General features: G+C 44.9%; 1 protein-coding gene across 1 annotated transcript in view; it reads left to right on the top strand.

The window, feature by feature from the left end:
• Window positions 1-1,194: 1,194 nt before the first annotated feature.
• si:ch211-232b12.5 (zinc fingers and homeoboxes protein 3) overlaps window positions 1,195-15,516 on the top strand; it is a 28,090-nt gene continuing 13,768 nt past the window's right edge. The window contains exon 1 of the mRNA XM_034167268.1: window positions 1,195-1,370. The gene's annotated coding sequence lies outside the window, so the exon portion shown is untranslated. The remainder of the gene's footprint in view (window positions 1,371-15,516) is intronic.

The following is a 15,516-nucleotide window of genomic DNA, read 5'->3' as shown; positions in this document are numbered from 1 at the left end:
CAATACTGTACTCTTTTGTGAAAGAGCAAAGGAGGTGCATTTGTGTGTGTGTTTTTGGGTGATTCATCTTTCTGATAGATAATCTTTGTGTTTCACTGCCGTAGTTACTGCAGGCAGGCTCTGAATTCGATGAGGATAAACTGCAAGAGGAGGAATGTCGTGTTTCCTACTAGAGGCACGTGCCCTCATGCAGCAGGAGATCTTGAGTGTGTTAATATTCATGTTGCACACCATGAATGGATACGCATTTTGTTCATATTTACACGTGGCAAAAAATAAATAAATAAAAAAATCCTCCTAAAAAGAAAAAACAAACATGCATTTATAATGATCATTTCTGTAGTCATTGTCAGATAAATATCTGAGTTCATGTTAGTATGGCTTCCGTGTTTTCATGCTTCATAAAAATGTAAATTTGTCATTTTCTGCGCTTTTCCCAGTGCGTCTTTACACACAAAAGGCCGTCAAGGTCACCAGTGTCACAGCCTTGATTTTTTTTTTTTTTTTTTAACAGCTTCCTAATTTGAATCTAGAAGGAAATAAATGTCTTGTGCCCAACTTAAGATGAGACAGGAGCAACCACATTTACAGTGTCTGTGTGCGCGCCCCACGGTCACCATTACGCGTGTGCGTAAAAGTCTATTTTAAGGCAGCAATATGTCCGTGCTGTAAATAATTCCCACAACGATTAATATTCATAGGAGCCCAGCAGGAATTTCCCCGTGCCCAAACCTACAGGGGGAGGAAAAAAAAGCCCCTGTGACCTAATTCAGAGGACCTGTTGTGTGAAACGGCAGAGTGAAGTAAAACCGCACGTTTGTGTAGCGCTGCTGCTTGGCGGCGCCATTGCAGCTATGTATAACCTAATGCGTGTGCGCACCCCTATAACGACATACCCAAATGTGCACCGGGCTCAGTATACGTACCTCCTCCCCTTCCATGCGCGCACACACATTTCCACCATCTCATCCCCGCCCATCTCCAAAATTTTAGATGAAAGGGCTTTTGGATTTTGGATGACGCTCTGCATCACGTGTTCATAGGAAATACACTCGCTATATATATTTATATATATTTATTTATTTTATTTTATTTATTTATTTTTTGGAGCTGCCTCGTCCAGCGCCGCCGACCGGATCGAGTCGTCTCTCTCTCCATACAGTGTGCGCAGATGGCGGCTGGAAAGGTAACGTAACGTACCTTGTTGCGGTCACTGACGGGTTCACGCCAGTTCACGGGGTTCACTTGAGGAGAGCTGCCACCCCCTCCTCGCCTCCTCCGCTCCTCAAAGCGCACCGATCGGAGCTAATCCGATATTATTCATTTATATATTAATGTCGGATTCCATTTTCCCCTCGTCGGCTGCCGAGGTAAGGACACATCTACTCTTCCAGAAGGCGAATAGCTGAGGTTGTCGGCGAGGCGCGAGCTCCAAAGTTGTTTACCGAAATTGCGCCTCGCTCTTGAATATTGAATTTTCATCCGTCGCTGTAGTCACGGCAGTTTATATCCAGTCGCCAATGTATAAAATGGCGACAGTAGGTGGAGGAGGGGTGGAGGATTTTTTTTATTTTTTTATTGTAGGAATATTTATAAGGTTATATAGAGTGCCCGATCGGCTTTGACACGTCGGCTGGGAGCCGTGCGTGGCCCCCGCAGGCTCCGTGGACGGACAGAAGCGGGTTAACGCGTCACTTTGTGGCACTTCCAGTGCCGATCCGCGCTCCTTCTCGCTATACCATGTGGTGTATGCGCCTGTTTTTATTATTATTATGATTGCTATTGCACAAAACGCGGACAGACTGCGCGCTTTCACTCGTGAAGGCACTCGTGAACACGGCGTGGTCGTGATTAAAAGAAAAAAGACTCCCGCGCACACGTCGACACTCAAACTGCGCGCAAAAGTGCCAATTTTGCGCCTATCGATCGCAGCCCGACGCGTTCCAGCTGAGGTAGGCCCGTGTGTCCGTGCAAGGCGCTGCTTTTCTTTCATTTCCTCCTACCAAACATGTGCTGCTGCCCTGCTCGCGGATGCGCGCGCGCGCGCACACACACACCAACAGGGCAACATATCCAGTAAAAGTCGGAGGTGCCTCTTTCCTCCGAGCAAGTACGAGGCAGACGCTCGTGTTTTGTGCGTGGACTGTGGATGGCGTGTGTGTCTCCCTGCGCCTGAGGGGAGTCTCCCCTCTGCTGACTAATGCCGCCTCATGTGTGGGATCAGTGTCCACACCACGCCACAGACACGAGGGGGATTTTAGGGGGTTTGTGTGTGTGTGTGTGTGTGTGTGTATGTATATATATATATATGTATATATATGTATATGTATATATATATATATATATATATATATATATATATATATATGTATATATATGTATATGTATATATATATATATGTATATGTATATATATATATATATATATATATATATATATATATATATATATATATATATATATATATATATATATATATATATATATATGAAATGCACCATATGCCATTAATGAAAACATATACAAAGAGAGGGCAATTTTTCAGCCTTTATTAAAGAGCAAGTGACAGAAAAGAGGGAAATATGGGGAGAGGCGTGCGCATTGTGCAGTGTGTGGTACAGACCTTAACCCCTCAGCTAGAAGTGCTCTGACAAGGTTTTGTAAAGATACTTGCTTGAACAGTCAAATCAGTGTAAACTGATAATTGTCACTTTTCCCTCAGTCTTCAGTCACACATTTAGGTGTCAGTTGCTGGCAGTTTGATCCTGACGATTCGTTACTTCATTATGTTCACCCGCCGCACAATTTGCTGCTTTGAAAATGCAAAAGACTTTTTGTTTTATTTTAAGCCTGATTTTAGCTTCTTGTTTTGCACTTTTGAATGGGCAAAAATGCAGGCAGGTATTTGCAGGTCTGACTTCATGATAAATGATGGTGGTGTTGCTGAGATGCTCTCTGGGCTGGAAGGGTCACACCCCTGAGTGAAGTATTTACACCAGTGGCACAAATTTTATTCAATCACACATAAGAAGTGCTCTCTAAATATGATGAAATGTTTCTGGCAAGATATGCGGTTATTTGCTGTACGGGGTGATCATGTGACCACACTCGACCTTTAGGCTCGCCGTCCTGCAGCGTGCTGAAAAATCAGGTTGTGAATCTGATACAGAAAGAGTCCATATTGATTATTCTTTATCTGCTTGTTGTCTTTGTGCAAAAAATGTGTCAAATGTGTTGTTAATTGTGATGTGGCCTAACGGGTGGAAGAAAGCAGTATTTTCTGGGCTAGAATCAACAGGGTGCCTTCGACTTGTGTGTTCAAAATGTGTGCTGTCCCTCAGGTTGCGTGCGTGTGGCGTGGCCGTGTTTGGCCTCCAGCTGACCTCTCTGAGGTGTGCGTGATGACCAGCTGAACAAAGGTAGATGAGCTCTGGCTGTGCCACTCTGCCCGGTCACTTGTGTGTGTATGTGTGTGGAGGGTTTTAGTCCAGCAGGATGCTTACACCAGGGGAATGTCAATTCCCTTTGTGGATCCTGGGAACGCTCTTCCATCTCCCTTCTCGGAACCGCTCTAATGAGGCCAGGCATATTGCCTTTCATCCTTCACTCCCTGCAATTAGGCACAGCTCGCAGTTTGCATTATAGCCTCGGCCGACTGTTTGTGTACACAGACACAATGCAGCGGGCTGACGGTGCCCACTCCCCTTCACAGAGCAGCCGCTCGCTTGCTTGCTGGTGCGATGCTGTGTGGACCTGGTGTGCTGTACTTAGTGGATTTTGATTTCAGAGGGCGGATAATGTAGTTCTGTGCGCCTTCTACAGCTCCGTTCTGCCCCAGAATACAGATGAAGGTCATATGGTCGTGATTTGCAGTTTAGCTGACAGCGACTGTGTAATATTCTCCGAGTTCAGAGAAGAAAATCGTCTAATGCCAACTAGATCTATTTTTCGTCTGTTTTTAAACGAGCGAGCGTTCTCGATGGCTGCACACCTCGCAGCCTTTGCAAAATACTAAGTTACATTTTTTTCTTCCTTTCACAGAGGATGGCCTTTTTACAGGGCTTCACATTTATTTCATCCTTTCATCCTTTCTGGTCGTGCTTTTGTCACACGACCAATGGCGTATCGAAAGCCCAGACTGCTGAAAAGCCTGACTACAACAGCATGTTTGCATAGTTCCAACCAAAAGAAACGCCTGTGCACTCACACAGGGGGGATAAAAAACCTTGAGGCCAGTAAGGAAAGCCCCCGAACACTTTGTCTGTCCCGTGCAAGAAAGGTTTGATCAGCAGGAGCTGGCATTTGCTAGAATTTGGCTGTTAAAGCGAGCTGTGATGTCAGCCATTTTAGAATGGACAGTACAATGTGCGTTGTGCCGCCATCTTTCTTCATTTTGTTCTTAAGTTGCCAAATGAATGCCTGTAGTCTTGGATACAGAACTGAAGAAGTTATTCATTAAAAAAAAAAGTGGCCTAAAAGGATGCATGACTCAGATTTTTGTTCTCTCTCTGCTCACTACGGTTTGCTCGTCTGTCATTCATCTGGGCCACAGAGTGAGTGTTTGGAGACCATGACGAGATCGTGGCACAAAACAGAACCGCGCGGCACGAAACAAAAATGTATGGCAAAGAACAGAACCAGGCAACATGAAACAGAATAGCGTGGCTGCACAAAACAGGACCACGCTGCACAAAACAGAATGGCGTGGCACAAAATACAACTGTGCGTTACAGAGCAGAACCGCATGAGACAGAGCAGAACCATGCAGGCGCAAAGCAGAAGCAGGCAACATGAAACAGAATAGCGTGGCTGCACAAATCAGGACAGCGCTGCAGAAAACAGAATGGCATGGCACAAAATACAACTGTGCGTTACGGAGCAGAACCGCAAGAGACAGAGCAGAACCACGCAGGCGCAAAGCAGAAGCAGGCAACACGAAACAGAATAGCGTGGCTGCACAAAACAGGACCACGCTGCACAAAACAGAATGGTGTGGCACAAAATACAACTGTGCGTTACAGAGCAGAACCGCATGAGACAGAGCAAAACCACGCAGGCGCAAAGCAGAAGCAGGCAACACGAAACAGAATAGCGTGGCTGCACAAAACAGGACCGTGCTGCACAAAACAGGACCGTGCTGCACAAAACAGGACCGTGCTGCACAAAACATAATGGTGTGGCACAAAATACAATTGTGCATTACAGAGCAGAACCGCGTGAGACAGAGCAGAAGCAGGCATCGCAGAACACAAGTGCAGTGCACAGAACAGAAGTGTGCGGCGCAAAGGAGAACTGCATGGTACAGAACAAAACAACCTTGACGCACAAAACAGAACGGCACAAAAATGCGCAGCACAAAACAGAACTGCACAGAACAAAACAAAAAGTGTGCAGCACCAAACAGAACCACGCAGCAGAGATGCTCAGGAGGCGCTCGGCGCAGCAGCTGCAGTACTCCTTCCTTTTTTTTAAATCAAGCTCAAGGGCAAGATTTTTTGGTGTTGCCACCACCTTAATAAGAAAGAAAGAGGAAAAAAAAAAGAATAATTCTTCTGGACCTGACTGGAGTGATCTGACAGAGACTGACCCACAAACCCATTTATTTTTCAGAATGTGGATCAATCTCGTCCTGCGCCGGATGCACGCCAAAGCATCGGCTGCATATGTCGGGCTTGAGGTTGGTGGGTGTGGGCGAGTGACTCCGCCGTGTGTGGTGTGGCGGGCAAGGGGAGGAGAGGGGTTGCCATGGTGATGTTAACACATGAGTGGCACCACCGCCCGGTCTCCCAGCGGACGAGGCTGCACTCATGGAGGCGAGGGGGTGAATGAGGAGGAGAAAGGAGGAGGACAAGAAGCTTGACAACACCTGCGTCTCAGACATTCAGCCGCTAACACGCACACAGAAAACAACAACAAAAAGGTGGTGGAGACAAACTGTGTGCACGCAGAGCAGAGAGTTGGATGTGCGGTGAAGACACTGTGGACCTGTGCGCTGTGTTTACACTGCGCTGATCACCCCAAGGACACGCTGTTGTCTTCCACTACACGTAACACTGGATCATTCCACTCATCTGTCCCTCTTTTCTGTCCAAAAAACACCCATCCAAGATTAACATAACCTGGTACTGCGATGGACATTGGAGACACTCAGGAAACGGAACAATTCAGGTTGGACATTCAGGCAGCTCTCGGCACTGGATCACGTTTCTCTTATAAATGAGGCTCCATTGTTCTCAGTCTCGTCTCTGTGTGGGACAGTAATTGCTCTGTCTCCGGCTTATATTTGGGTGTCCAGCTGATCCACTCACATGACATTAATCTGTTTAATGGGCATTTGGCAGAAAGCATTCCCACTCAACACTTTTTTCTTTTAAATCATTCAGTTGTATCCATCAGGGGGTTCACCCCTTGCACGCCTCAACAACACCGGGTCATTTTCAGTTGATTTTTAAAGAAGACCTTTAAAGACAGCCGCAGATCTCTGTCAAGGCAAATTAACGCTGAAAACAAACCTTGTCACGAGCAGGAGAATTTATGCGTCTTTTTTTAGCTCTTCTGTGCCTGCCGCATCAAGAGACTTCTTGCCAGTTGTGTTTTGTGTTTTTTTTTTCCCCAGTTCAAAGAGAAAGATTTCAGAGCGGTGCAGGTGCTAAATGTTGCAGAGGTGAGGAGGGGAGTGCATGTGCGTACGCGGTGTCAACGGGGAGGAATACTGAAAGAGAAGCGCCTGTCATCATCATCACTCATCCTCTCACTTCACTCCCAAATGACGGAGTTTTGTCATCCTTTGTCCTTCTTCCTCCGCCAGTCTTCGCGTTCCCATTCATATGACAAGCAGCACAGCGGAACGCCAGTCTGTGTTTGTTAATATCAACTGTAGGTGGCCCAGCAATCTGGGAGTGTCTGAATCAGTGGGCTGCTTTGAATTAAATTTTAATGTCTAGCAACCACTTTGCAGCTTCGCCTACCTTCCTTCCGCTGCTAGCAGCGCTAAGGAGATTGGTTGTTTTTTTTTTTTCCCCCCTGTTGTAATATTGTAATTACTGCAGCAGTTTATGAGGTGATGAGGCGTCGCTTCTTTCAACCGGTGTGTTGAAACAGGAGCCGTACTCAGCCGTCTGGTTTGAAAAGTATAGAACATGATTAAATGTTAATGAGATGTAAATACAGCGTTGTTATGGAAATGGCGGGACAGAGCAGGCATGCGAGGGAGGCCTCCTGTAAATCATAAAGCACCTCTTAAATCAGGCGGAACCCATAAACCCCATCAGAATTTAAACCGAGCTTAATCCCATTCATTTTTGAAACGCCTGTTTTTGAGAAGCTGAATGGATCGAATGTGCCCGGGGTTCCTGCGCGTCTGTTGAGCGTGGGTGTTCACGAGGAATGCCGCTTTCCCTTCCTTCAGATACGACTTCACCCTGGCCTGCTGTGAGGAAAAGTGTTTCCTCAACCTCCACCGCCCCCATTTCTGTGCCACCAAGCCAGTGCCAGCGAGGCGACATACGACACACCGGGGACAGGGATCGTTGGAGCGCTGTCTGCCTCGCCGCTGAAACACGAGGCCTTCCTTTTGACACAGAACCATTCAGCAGCTCCCCGTCTGGGAAGCCATTGTGTCTGATCGCTCTCTCGCCACATAAAACAAGCCACTCTTTGGATAGATGACCTGATTCTTTACATAACCTTTCTCAACTTTTGACTCGTCTTGGTTTTTGTCATGTAGAATGTGGAGTGGTTCTGGGGTGGGGGGAGCACTTTTTCTAGGCCAGCGTCTGTCTCGCAACAGAGCGTTGTCCCCTTTGGGGGCTGCCGTCGGTCACAATACCAACTTCGAGCCATGACCGAATTCTCCAGCCTTTATTTTCAGTTTGTGAAACATCCTGCAGCGTAAAATGAAAATGAATCGCTTCAGCTCAGGTTCCGTAGGGTTGAACCATTTCACAGACAGATGTTTTTGGCATGCATGGCTCATTCTTCTTCTGCATGAGAGCTGACTTGTAAACGTGTATAGTTCTGCAGAGCAAACTCTGTGAGCGCCGTGTCCTCCTCACCAGGGGTTAATCGAATGTGCCGTCAGAGGATATCATGACCTCTCTGGTGGCAAAACATACAGCACATGCCCGCGTCTGGATGCAGTGAACCAGGATTACTGCATAAGATGCTGGTGACCTAGTTTTTAGTTGTTTGTTTTGTTTCACGTTTTTTTTTTTTTTGCTGTTGCAAAGCAGCCATCAGTAAAGATGAAAAAGCGGTAGTTAGGAGGAAGATGTCACGGTGTACTTTCAGGGAGTCATTTGAGGGTTTTAATTTTGGAACACGTTCATCTTTTATCTGCCGTCCATCTGGCCATGACAAACTTACACGGCTACACAGAATGTCTTAAAAGTGCTGTTTGGGGGGCGGAGGTTGGAATTGGTGTTTGCTCCACGTGCTGGATTCAGGTGGTGTGATGGTGGATTTGTGCAGTTGGAGAAAGTAAAGTGATGCTGGACAGATGACAGAGTGAGGACGGTTTTCAGCAGTGAGTCGCACATCATCGCTCGTGGCAGGTACGGGGGCTGTGCGTGTCTCGCAGGGTCACACAGAGGTCAGCAGAGGAGAGCGGCGCTGCGCTTCCAGCCCCACTCTGATGTTTTGCTGCACATGTTGTCTTTTCTTTACACACTGTGTTTGTAAGGAACTTGACCAGATGGAGTACTCACGTATCAAAATCCTACCAAGTCTGTGAGACGTTTGTGCGGGGGCGGAGCCACATTCTTTCAGGCTGTGATATGCCGAAGAAAGAATGCAGCAGGTTATCCATATCCGTCTTTATAGCTGGAGTATTACGGGAATGGAAACTCTGAGCATGTGGTTTGCTAATGGATTTGTGCATGCAGTCAGCTGCATATTGTGTTTGTATGCATGCGTGCAATGCTGCGCTTGTTGAGAAAATGTAGGATGAGACAGCTTGTGCTGCCAGCTTGTAAACAGCTTCAGATGTGTTTGCGGTTACATTCTCAGATCTTATGAAAATGCTTCAAGACAACAACTGTACTGTTGTAAGTGCGCCGCCGTCACACGCACACACCAGATGATCCCTCCTGACGTTACGCAGAGAAGGAAGCGTGTAATGTCAGATGGAAAACTCCCATCAAAGCTCTCTCTATCAACATTCACTGAACCTTTGTTTTTACAATTTGAAACCAAAAGTAATAAAAATACCATGTCTAATCAAGACTTTTGAGATTTAAAACAAGTTCACTGTTGCTCTGTGATAGACTGCATCCTGTCCAGGGTGCACCCCGCCTCACGCTCCATGACTCCTGAGATTGGCTCCAGCTCCTCCACCCACCATGACCCTTGGAGTAAGTGGGTATAGACAATGGGTGGATGGAAGTTTGCTGTTTTGTTTTGGGGTTTTTCCAGCCTAGTTGTATTGAAAGCAGTCCGGTGTCACGGACCCAACAGTCCGCCCTGCCTTCACTGCGCATGCGTCATTTCTGTGCGTCAGCTGTGCTTCACCGATTATCGCCTCCTTTCTGCTTCAAACTGCACTCCAGTCATTATCTATCTCAGCGACAGATATCTGAAGCTTTTGTACAACAATCATTTCCACATAAATTCAGCATTATTTCATCATAAAAGACGGAGGAAGCGTTCAGAGTGCCAAGACATGCATTCACTGCGCCTCCATCATTTCATAGCATCAGTAGCGACTCACCGATTATCTGCTTAAAACTGACTTTGGAATGATTTAAGAGGTTTTACTTTGTCATCTGATGGTTAATAATCACATTATTCCCTTTGATAACTTTGGGTGTAGAGACTCTGTCTCAGATAAGTTGCTGCGGTCCCACATGACGCATGCGCAGTGAAGGCAGGGCAGGCCAGTTTTTAGGGGGGGGACCGTTCGGTCTGCGACACAACACCACCCTATGAGTGATCACCTCATCTTTGATAGTTATTTCATTTATAGGGAGAAATCCTTTTTATGAAAAATTACAGCAGGCACGAATGAATAAGACAGGGCAGCTGTCCTTGGAGTTACACAGATCCACTGTGCAATCAAATTAGCAACAAAATAATGCGAGCAACATGCTTTGTAATCATTAGTATGTAATACAACAACATCAACAGAAAAGTGACCAGCTACTAAGTGCGTACATCTATCTATACCAACCCAGTCTCACAGGTTTTTTCATGCCCCCGTTACGAAAAGTGCCCCATTTTGGTGATATGGTTTTTTCATTTTGCTATTAATAATCCTCCAACTTCTCCTAACTCTAACCATAACTATAGCGCAAGTGTGATCCTCCCCTAAACCTAACCATACCCCCCTGTCATCCCACATTTTGTGCCCCATCACAAAAATAAATCGGCCCTGTCACAAAAGCGCCCGTTTTTGTGCCCCCATCAGGAACGCATAGATTAATGTACATTTCATAATGCCACCACGAACTGTCGTGAGACCGGGTTGATACACACACACACACACACACACACATACATATATACATACATAATATATCAACATATATATGTGTCAGTTTGTTTCCTGCTGATCCATTGATGTTGTGCATGGATCTTGATTTACAATTGCATTATTTCAAGATTCATTAATAACCATTTAAATCCGGTGAACTTTCGTGCACCAGATCAATCCAAAAATCAACCTTGTTTAACTTATTTAAGATGCCTGCCATGTGCTGGATGATTAGTGGATGCTGGCTTGATGGTGGATTGGAAGCAGGTGTGGTGACAGTGACAGAACTTTTCCACACAGGAATGTTTTAAACTAATGAAGTACACTTTCTGATTGTTTCCCAGTAATTATGTTCTATCTAAAAATCAAATAATGCAGTCACAAGTTCACACAAGCCTGCATAAAGGAATTTGTATGAATGAAGCCCAGTGATCTTCACGGTGAGAGGAGAACAGGCAGACATGGAAAATATGCTATCCAAAAACAGCGTTGGGGACCTCTGATGTAGCGGCAGCAGACACCTCTTCATTCTCTCTCTGTCTCTCTATGAACATATTTGTGGTTTTGAAGTTACATGGAGCTAGAAATGAGATTGTCAATTTATTTTATTTCCAAATCTGAGGTCTGGTGGCCACTAAGGCCAAGGCTGCTTAAATCATCACCAGCATTTTAATTCTAAATTGCAACAACATGTGAATAACTACAGTATTCAATTTTTACTTTCATAAAAATGTGTTTTGAGTTCTCTCAGCACTCCACTACCCATTGGTACCAAAGTTATTTCCTGTTGAGACTTTTACAAAAAGGGGATTTTTTTTTTCTTTCTTTTTAATAATACAGCACAGTTGTCAAAGGTGAGGAGCGACTCAGCAGCTTGATTGCTAACAGTGTTGTAATATGACTAAGGTTATTTAAAATGTGAACTTTTCCTTTGAAACCTGTAATCCAGTATACTTAATATTCATAGTTTTGAGAAATAGATGCTAGTTGTTGCAGATGGATGTCAGTGAACACACATGCGAAAGCATATTTTTGCCTTTTACTATTTACTGCAGACTCTGCATCTGTTGGCGAGCTTAGACAATCCTGTTCAATTAGTACAAATCCCTGTAGTCATTTGTGGACAACAATTAATTACTAACAAAAACTGTTCCCTCAGATGTTGTTGTTGGGGGCAGGTGGCATGTTGCAACAATGGTCCCAGATGTGATTTAAACGCAGAACATCACATTTACCTTAACGCCAGTGATCACCAACATTTATCCATCCATCTTCTGCTTGTTGTTTGGAGGGTTACAAGGCTCTGGAGGCAGAAATATTACAAAAATTATTGAACATTTTTCTAAGGGGCCCTTCACACATAACACGATTAAAGCCGACTAGCGCATGAAGGAGGAACTGCATGCCGTTCGTGAAAAATCAGAGTTGCCTCCAATGCCTCGTACTCCTGTTGCTACAACTATTTGCGCACACCAGCAGCTGAAAGACAGTGTGTCCTGTGAGAGCTCATTCGATCCCTCTCTCGGCAGGTGTCGGCCAAATTCCAGGTGACACACACGAACAGCCAACACCACTCGCTTGACACTTAGGAAATGTGGGGCCATTCGCGCTGTCAGCATGAAAACAGTGAGCAGACGATCACTTGTGAAACTTGCAACTTGCATGTGAAACTTGCAGCTTGCATGAATTGCTGATATGGATGTACAGATGGAGCGGCCAGCCACGTCAGAGCGCATACAGCACAGCGAGCTCCCTCCCACCTGTTGACCAGAGACTCACTGACAGCTACAAATAATGACTCAGTGCACACGAGGTGTCACATTAAAAACACAGAGACCACAGCCAGGACAGGTATATTAATTGATACTGCATTACCTCCATACACAATTACATAACAATTAACAAAAAAAAAGAGATCACATAACACAGAAACAGTGACAAATTGGTGTGTGCACTGGACGGACAGGTGGTGTGGCCGAGGACAGCAGCAGCTGTTGAGATCTCTGATTCTGGACATCCCAGCTGGGGAACATGTACCGTGTTTTGATGGACATGACCTTACAACTGTCCACTGTGACGCAGCTGTCTCTGCTTGCTGTCCTCATGTGGATATACATAAAAACATATATCACTGTTGTGATGGGCTGCAGCGAGCAAGCGCATGACACGCACATTGACAGGCTGTCCCAGGTGAAACGGACCGTCAGGCGATAATATGCAGCGGGCGATCTGAATGCCACGTCACCCATGTGAGCTCAGTTCCACATGACGTGGTGTCTGTCCTGTGGTGTGCCGTCCACCTGACACGCGTGTCGGGCCAGCAGATGTGGACATAAGTATTTCTTCTGTTTTTCTTGTTCCTTAATGCAAACAGATTATACTGTATTTGTTGTCTTTCTGATGGCTGATTCTGTTTTTTTTTCTCTCTGTTTGAGGTGCAGCTCCATCCAGAGATGGGTGTGGTGTCTGTTTCTGTAACCCCCCTGTCCTGTGCACCGGCAACATTTCCTGTATATTTGTTTTGTGAATTGTTTTGTAAATTGTGTCGGTAGCATGGCCCAAGCAGAGGGTCACCCCTTTGAGTCTGGTCTGCTTGAGGTTTCTTCTTCAAATCATCAGAGGGAGTTTTTCCTTATTACTGTCGCCTGTGTGCTTGCTCTGGGGGTTGGTAAGGTTAGAACTTACTTGTGTGAAACGCCTTGAGGCAACTTTGTTGTGATTTGGTGCTATATAAATGAAATAAATTGAAAATTGATAAGAGCACACTGCTTCATTCATGTCATGTCATGACTGTATCTCTGTGACCATGGGTCATCTTCAGAGGAACAGACGGTTCGTACTTGTATTGTCCGCTCGATAAGAGGGATTCAATAAAATGCGGTGTTTGTTCATGGTGTGTTGTTTTATTTTTTTTCTCCACAGCAGAGGCACGATGTGGTGCAACACATTCAACCTGTTTTTTTCCTCCACCACAGGGGCAATTACAGTGTTTTTTTTGCTGTAATTAAAGACTTCATCTACATGGTCTGATTTCTCTTTTTTAAAAAATACGTTTATCTCCTTGTTGATTTCAGGCATTTTACGCACCTTTTATAGGACAGCGATGGTAGCACAGTGGTAAAGTTTCTGCCTGTTAATCAGAGCTTTTATGAATTGCAGGTTCGAATCCCGCAGGTGGCATGTATTTTTTTTCCCCACAGCAGCTGCGCGATGTGGTTCCACACGCTCCAGCTGCTCGCACTGTGTTCGCAATGGTTTTGTCCATGCTCGGGCACGAAACCATCGCAGTCGGATCGTTCACGCCTGCCCAACCGTGTGTCCCTCCCAACTTCGGCTCGATGTTTTCATGGTTCGCTCATTCGGGCTGGTTTGCCGTGATGTGCCCTGATTCCTACTTATTCGTGGTGCTATGTGTGAAGGGGCCCTAATATTATTACTTCTATACTTGACTGAACAATTGTGGCAGAAATCACATAAAAGTAGCAGTTATGGATTTGTCAAACATCTGGGTGTATTTCTGTCAACTCATAAAGTTGACAGTTATTGGCAGAAATATGTAAAAAGAGCAGAAATGGAACCAAAGTGAATGACTGAGTGATACCATGCATGCAGTGGTGGGAACAGCAAACCAAAAAGTTAGCTTCAATTAAACCACTAACTAAAAAGTTAACTTTTATAACGCTAAACCGCTAAAAAATTTAGAGGAAGTAAACCTAACTGCTAACTTTTACTATTGACTCGGTCACGACCACATCAGATTAACACTTGTCAGCTACTGATAAGCCACTTTCGAGTTTAAGCATCACAAAGGCTGCTGGGCAGGATCACAAACACAAAACGAATGCACAAAAAATAAAACCCCATACACTGTCATCATCTTTATCAAAAGCAGTAAATCTCAGTATTAGAAGTCACAGTTATATCTCTTACCCAGCCATGGCTCGACGTAGCTGGTAACTGGCTTCATCGGTCCGGTAACTCTGATGTGTGGGGTGCCAACCGACTGACATGCACGTTGCAGCTTCGTACTTGGACTTCTCAAAGTCAGCAACACAAACATTCCAAAGCTTCACGCCGGCAGATAGCTGTAACTCTTGATTCGGATAGACACTTAAAACTGGCCACTGCCGACTGGACGTGTACTCCAAAACGCAGACACTAAAAACACTTGCACTGCTCCCATTCGTAATAATAAAAAATAAGAGCAATCACAGTTTTCTGATGTCCGCCAATCCGGACTCAGGTCACCTCCAAAATTTAATGGAGTCTTCCTTCCATGCCCTAATATCTATCTGTGGTGCAAATTTGGTGAGAATCCTTGAAGCGGTTTTGACGTAATCCTTCAAAGCCTGTATAAAGTGAATCTTGATCCAGAATCTGGATCTGGATCCAGATCACCTCCAAAATTAAGTGGAATCTTCCACGCACTAATATCTATCGGTGTGGAAAATTTTGTCAAAATCCGTGAAGTAATTTTGACGCAATCTTTCAAAGCCAATATAAAGTGAATTTTTATCCAGAATCTGGATCCAGATCACCGCCAAAATTCAGTGGAGTCTTCCATGCCCTAAAATCTATCTGTGGTACAAATTTGGTGAGAATCTGTGAAGTAGTTTTGATGTAATCCTTCAAAGCGTATATAAAATGAAATCTTGATCCAGAATCCGGATTTGGATCCGGATCACCTCCAAAATTTAATGGAGTCTTTCATGGCCTAATATATATCTGTGATGAAAATTTGGTGAGAATCCATGAAGTAGTTTTGATGCAATCCTTCAAAGTCTATATAAAGTGAAACTTAATCCAGAATCCGTATTTGTATTGTTTTCCATGTAATAAACGTGTTATATAATGGATTTTGTATAATGGATTTTCGCTCACATCTGATAAAATGTCTCGTCCGATCGCAACATATTTCCATAAAACCCCTTGCATGTGGGACCGGTGTCATTTTGGTGATTAAAAGTCCAACCGTTTATTTTTTTCACACGGGAGCCGCAGCCTTACGTGCATGTCCAACTGCAGCAGGCTGCAGGCTGCGCAGTGA

This window comes from Thalassophryne amazonica, chromosome 3 (assembly GCF_902500255.1).
Source record: "Thalassophryne amazonica chromosome 3, fThaAma1.1, whole genome shotgun sequence".
In the NCBI taxonomy this organism is placed as follows: Eukaryota; Metazoa; Chordata; class Actinopteri; order Batrachoidiformes; family Batrachoididae; genus Thalassophryne; species Thalassophryne amazonica.
Note: the sequence above shows the minus strand (reverse complement) of the source record. Positions and strands in the feature narration are given on the sequence as shown.